This window comes from Berghia stephanieae, chromosome 11 (assembly GCF_034508935.2).
Source record: "Berghia stephanieae isolate SIO BIC M18660-M18661 chromosome 11, UCSD_Bste_1.3, whole genome shotgun sequence".
Lineage (NCBI taxonomy): Eukaryota > Metazoa > Mollusca > Gastropoda > Nudibranchia > Aeolidiidae > Berghia > Berghia stephanieae.
Genome location: NC_088370.1, coordinates 6,172,678 through 6,179,650, shown reverse-complemented (window position 1 = coordinate 6,179,650; position 6,973 = coordinate 6,172,678). Strand labels below are relative to the sequence as shown.

The window sequence follows — 6,973 nt, the reverse complement described above, 5'->3', positions numbered from 1 at the left end:
TGTGTGTGTGTGTGTGTGTGTATGTTTGTGTGCGCGCGCGCCTGTGTGTGTGTGTGTGTAAGTAGTTGGTGAGTGTGTGTGTGTGTGTGTGTGTTTGTGTGTGTATGTTAGTGTTTGGTGTTGGTAGTGATGGTAATGGTTGTGAGTGTATGGGAGTCGGAAGGGGAGGGGACATAATATCATGTCCGAATTATGATTTATTTTCAGTTCAGAAGCGGAACATTTAGAAAAAAAACAAACCAAAAAAGATTCCCTACCCATTTTTTTTTCTCCCGATATTAATTCTCTCCAAATTACGTTAAAATTACTAATATTCTTTCTCACCTTTCCCTCCGCCTTCATCTCGACCTTAATACATACCTAGACACTAACTCCTTCTACCAGTCTTAGACCGACCACTCACAGAAACTTACACACACACACTCTCTCTCTCTCTCTCTCTCTCTCTCTCTCTCTCTCTCTCTCTCTCTCTCTCTATCTATCTATCTATCTATCTATCTATCTATCTATCTATCTATCTATCTATTCCTCCATTTTGTTCATTTATATATTTGGTATAATATACAAATCATCCAATCAATCGCTCTCTCACCCCCAACCCCATTTTAAAGACCTTTTTACAGTTACTTTTACTCTACACACTCACTCACACACACACACACACACACACACACACACACACACATACGCACACAGACACACATACATATCCTGTCCATCCCCCCCCCCCTTCTCTCTCTCTCTCTCTCTCTCTCTCTCTCTCTCTCTCTCTCTCTCTCTCTCTCTCTCTCCCTTTATTTTTTCCTCCCGCCTTCCTTTTCTCGCGCCTCTTCTTGCATCTACACTCGACTTCCACATTTGACAAAATGTGATATTTTGTAAATTTACATATTTGTGTTTGTGTTTTTTGTCACATGACGAAGGCCAAGGGCCGAAACGTTGTTTGTTTTGTGTTGTTCCCTTATATATGAGTCACATCTACTCACTTTATTTTTCTCTAAATTTTACTGACTCATTTAGGCACATATAGCTTTGGTTCTACTACTACTAATACACTACTACTCTACTACCACTACTATACTACTACTACTGCTACTACTACTATTATTATGACTACTACAACTACTAAAAAAAAACAAAATTTAAATAATAATATAAAAAAACAAACAAATAAAAAACAAAAAAGAAAAAAAAAGAAAAAAAAAGAAAAGAAAAAAAAAGTAATAAATTGTAAAATAGATATATAAAAAAATAAAAAATGTCTACAACACGTGGGGTTCCCAAGCGGTCACCCATCTAAGTACTAACCACGCCTGACGTTACTTGACTTCGGTGATCGGACGAGAACCGGTATTTTCAACGTAGTATGGTCGTAGACAACAAATAACGAAAATAAAAGTTAATATAAGATTAAAACACTATTGCTAATTTATATATGATGAAGATAGTTTAGAAATGTATAATATTTATTTTTAGTTTAAATAGCGTGTTGTATTCGTCTGTTGCAACTCTGGTTTCAAACTTTGTGAACTTAGAATTTATCACATGGCTGACAACATTTAAAATGGCATGAAGGCGGCATGAGACACTTCACCGGAAGCGAGGACAAAAGACGCATGCGCAAAAGCAGGGTTACGTTCTCTCTGTAAACTGTAATGGCATGTCTCGACCACTCTCTCACTTTGATACATTGATACTCGTACCACCATCGGCCAATTCAAGGTAAACTTTATTTTTAATACTATAATCATTTAATAGTTTTAACTTAGTAATTTCGTGATCACCGGCCATCTGGACCCATCCTAGGCATGGAGTCCTACAGCCAGAATACCGAGTTCTGGCAATCACAATCACGGGAGTCACAAGAGAGAGCTGCGCCAGTGGAACCAACATTCATTTAGCTCCTTGTGAAAGTTCCAATCATTCATTTATATAGAAAAAGAAAAAAGAAAAACAAACTTAGCGCCTACCGTCAAACGCAGTTTAGATTTGATGATGCGTTTGTTTTCTATCTATTTATTTACGTAGTGTTTTTATGCACCTCCGTTGACGGTGTATCTTAAGGGCGGATCGTTTTTATACACCTCCGTCACGCATGCGCATTCCACCCAATTTCATTAGCGATATTGTGTTTCTGCATTTGGACATGGCAGCAGCTTCTTATGGTTCACACTATTATGTTATGACGATCGACCCAATCAGCAAAGTCCGGTCCGCATTCATGCACCGTCGCGAACCCGCCTGGTAGCATCGTCACAACACACCTTTCGACTAGATGCTCTGCCGTTCGGGTTCTTGTCCACAGTGTTGGACATATTGGACAGGAAGTTAGACCCCACTGATGTAACGCACCGGCCGTTAGGCAGCTCCTCGACCGAAGCCGATTCGCAGCTACCCAGTGTCTCCTCTTACTGGTATCAAAGCCTGGCAACTTCTCACCAAGCTTAGAGGAGTGTAGGTCCCTGCCCCCACGAGGGATTGAATTCGTCCAAACCGACTTCCATCTCGTATGTGCAGCTCTGTCCGTAGTCAGGGATTCTGCGTACAAGGGTTGCCGGGACTTATTTCGGCTCGAAACGGGGGCACCGTTCATTATGCGCATGAGAGGGGTATCCCCATTCCCTCTCTCTTTGATCTTACTAAGCCAGTTTCCCGTAATGGTCTCCCTCCGGACATGGGGGGGGGGGGGGGGGCTGGATCGCTGCCATTATCGGGCCCCATTCTCTAGGGTTGTTGCTAGCGTTCCCGACACTATGTGCATCGACTTGCGAAGTTTTACATCCACCTTCTCAACGTTTCTGCTTCTACCCCCACACTGGAGCGCAATACTCCGCGGTGGAATAGCATAGTGCCAGGGCGGATGTTCTCAGGAGCGCTTGGCTAGCGCCCCAAGTCGATCCCGCCAGCTTCCTCAGAAGACTGTTGCGTTTCTCTATCTTCCGGGCAACCCCTTCGAGATGCACCCGATAGGTAAGGCTGCGATCCAACGTCACCCCTAAATATTTTGGACGCGGCTCATATGGGAGTGGCTGGTCCCCGACTAGGACATTCAGTTTACGGGTGTGCCAACCACTGCATAAGTGAAATGCAGTGGCCACGGTTTTTGAAGTGTTCATCTTCAGGTACCACATGTCAAAGTAGGATTTGAGTCTGGTGACGTCCTCGCTGAGTACGCTCTCGAGACGGGTCCACACTTTACTCTGAGTAACGAGTGCCCAGTCGTCTGCGTATCCCAGCCTCAGGGAGGAAGTGTTCGGCATGTCGCTAATGTAAACGTTAAACAACATTGGCGCAAGTACCGACCCCTGAGGGACCCTATTCTTCAATTTCCTTACTTTGCTCGTGACGTCTCCCAGCGCGACGTGGAATTGCCTTTCCCCTAAGATCGAAGAGAACAACTTCAAGGTCTTTTTGCACCTTATGATTTTTGCAAGTTTGAGCATTAACCCATCGCACCAGACCGTATCGTACGCCGCTGATAGGTCTAAAACACAGCACCTGTTTGCTGTTTTCTCTCGAACCCGTGCTCAATATGCTCTGTAAGGGCAATGACCTGCTCCGTGGTGCACCTCCCTTCCCTGAAGCCTGCCTGCTCAGGTGGCAGGGCAGCGTCTAGGACCGGCCCCCATCGGTTTAATAGGACACGCTCCAACAATTTGTAAAGACAGCTCAGCAGCGATATGGGTCTGTAACTGTCTGCCTCCTTCGCCGGCTTCCCTGGCTTCAGGATGGCAACTATCTTCGCATGCTTCCACACTTGTGGAAGCTTTCCTTTTGCAAGGATGTCAGACATTGCCTCTGCTAGCCAGGCCCGTGCCCTGGGGCCCAGATGCGTCACCATATCGGGATATACACCATCTATCCCTGCTGCTTTGCCGTTCTTCACTTCGCTAATGGCTGCACCCACTTCTCGGGGACTGAAGGGGGCCGTCCAGTCCGACTCCTCCGCAGGTAGTGAGTCCAAAATCATACGGTACGCCTTGCGGACACCGCGCTCAAAAGCCTGATTAGGGACCCGCTTGCTACGGTTCTTAATATTCTTGGCAATTGTGTCTGCCTCGCATTCCGGTGCAGCCTTCGCGAAATTCCGATCTGGGTCCAATTTCTTTATCAAACGCCAAGCGTGGCGGCTGGAGTGTGTAAAGTCGAGACTTTCCACGGTCTCCTGCCACCGTTGCTTCCTTCCCTCTGCCAGAGACTGAAGTAGTCTATCGGCTGTGTCCTGGGACTGGGTCTGCTGTTTTGGACATGGCGAACGTTATATTGTGACATCTCTAGGATGTTTTTGTTAATAAATTTATATAAAAATATTAATAATTTAAAAATATCGAAATATAAAACCAGAAAATAGAAGTTACATTGAAGGTAAAATAATGTTTTAGAAAGACCTTATTAAATGTGATGAACAGTCAGGTGGCTCCGTAGCGCAGTGGACAAGCTGTCAGACTCCAACCTTGAAAGTACCGGGTTCGATTCGCAATGTTGACTTTTTTTTTTTTTTGATTTACTTTGTTTTTGTTTGCTTTTTTTTCTTTCTTTTTTTTTTTCAAAAACTTTTTATCATGTTTTTAAAAAACTTCGATTTTAATTTTTTAAAATTATTTATTTATTTGAGATCAGTATTTGTGTGCCATGTTTCTTTTTACTTTTGATTTTTTAAATTATTGTTATTATTCTTTAATTTATTATCATTGTACATCGGTAATCACTAAGCAGCGTGCTAAACTACAATCTAAAACTATTTAAACCTCATGAACGTATGCAGCAACAACTTTACCATCACCGCCAACGGAGGTGCATAAAAACTGCGTTTTTGTAGGTACACCTCCAACGGAGGTGTATAAAAACGCCACCATTTATTTATTCCCGTGAAAGTTCCAATCATTCATTTAGATAGAAAAAGAAAATAAACAAAAACTTACCGCCTACCGTCAACAGCAGTTTAGATTTGATGATGCGTTTGTTTTCTATCTATTTATTTATTCCCGTTTCCCAATCAGTCATCCACAGGTTCAAGCAGTTGTGACAGACAATGCCGATGCCTCTAACATGATTGCAGCAGTAAATCAAGTCAAGAGTTGAGACTGAGGAGTGTCCGCTGTTTTGCTCATTCTCTCAATTTGGTTGTCCAGGTAATATTTCTTTCTTGAAGTTAGTGAGTTATTTAACATTGAGTATAACTTCTCTCTCTAACTCTCTCTCTCTCTCTCTCTCTCTCTCTCTCTCTCTCTCTCTCTCTCTCTCTCTCTCTCTCTCTCTCTCTCTCTCTCTCTCTCTCTCTCTAACTAATATGATTGCATTGCTCAATTAATTATAGATATAAGTTTATTATGACAATGTAGATTTTATTACGGAACAAAATTCAACTTCATACTTTACTTATACAGACTGATATTCATTTGCCTATCTATCATAAAGGCGGACGATGTCAACCAGGTGAGAAAGGTGAAGGACATCGTCAGCTATTTTCACCACTCCGTCAAAGCAATCGGATAGGCTCCAAGACACCCCAAAAAAAAACCCAAGGAGACACAACAACAAAATTGATTCAAGATGTGGAGACGCGTTGGAACTCCACAGCCTCCATGATGAGGAGGTACTGTGAGCAGCACGAATCTATTACCACAACGTTGTGTCTCCTTGGTAAGAGCGACATGTGTGTCCCTGACCATGGATGGAGTGGAATTGATGGAGGAGGCCCTAGAAGCTCTGGAACCTTTTCAGCTCGTCACTGAGGAAATGTCGAATGAAAAGAAGGTGACCCTATCGAAGATGATACCCTTCGTCAAGCTCCTCCACAGATCCCTGTCATCCCAATGCTCTGAATCAACTATTGTATTGGGTTTGGAGTTGCAGCAACAGTTGAGGAGAAGATTTTCAGATCTCGAGAGCAGCTTCATGGCCAGTGCAGCGACGTATCTCAATCCGCGATTCAACACCATACACTTTGCGGATTGGAATGCATTATATAGGGCCGAAGACAGGATCAGAGACACGTTGGTCCGTGAATATGCCAAGAAGAGAGATGATCTTTTCGTCACCAGCTGCAACACCGATACAACGGACTCAGCATCAGACATTGGGGTGCCTCCGCCAAAAAAGAAGTCAATATAGGACGCCCATGACGCGCACGTTGCTGAACTGATAAAGCGTCATCATCATCGTCATTGCCTTTTTCACCCTGGGTCAGGGTATAGGCCACAGACAAACAGTTTCCATCCTTCTCTATCCTGAGCCAACCCTTTTATCTCATTCCAGGTCTTACCACTTCTCTGTATATCAGCTTCTTTAATTCTTCTTCATGTTCCTCGTGGCCTTCCCCTTGATCTTCTGCCCTGAGGGTTCCAGTCCAATACTTTCTTTATTATAGTTGAGTCATTCTTTCTAAGCGTGTGTCCAATCCACCTCTATTGTCTTCTTCCTATTTCCTCTCCCACTGGTTTCTGTTGTGTTCTTTTCCATACTTTTTTCATTTTTAAAATTTTTTTTTTTTTAAATTTTTTTTCAGACATTGGGGTGTCTCTGCCAAAAAAAGAACGTTGCTGAACTGATAAAGCGTGCCACGACTAAAATCTGCGGACCAGAGATGGAGATCCGGAGATATGCAGAGAGTCCAATGCTGCAAAGACATGTGGACCTGCTGGCGTGGTGGGAGGCAAACAAGGATGTAATGCTTCATTTCAGCAACATTGCTAAGCAATTCCTAGGAATATCTGCAACATCCGTGCCAGCGGAACGCCTGTTTTCAAAGGCAGGGGAACTGCTCTCCACCAGGCGAAGCAACCAGAAGCACAACCATGTCGATCAACTTTTATTTTTTAGACTGAATACACAGCTGTGCATTCAGTCCACCGGAAGAGATTATACAGGCCAAACTGTTTGGCAGAGCATGAGAAGGTGAGTTGGTCGGCTGTTTTAGTACAGCGTAACTGGGGTGGGGTGAGTTTGGGGTTCTAATTTCTAGGCATAATAT

General features: G+C 43.5%; 1 non-coding gene across 1 annotated transcript; it reads right to left on the bottom strand.

The window, feature by feature from the left end:
• Positions 1-1,259: 1,259 nt before the first annotated feature.
• On the bottom strand, positions 1,260-1,378 carry LOC144957416 (5S ribosomal RNA). Its single transcript, XR_013642161.1, has one exon. It is a non-coding gene; the product is annotated as a 5S ribosomal RNA (ribosomal RNA).
• Between the last annotated feature and the right edge of the window lie 5,595 nt (positions 1,379-6,973).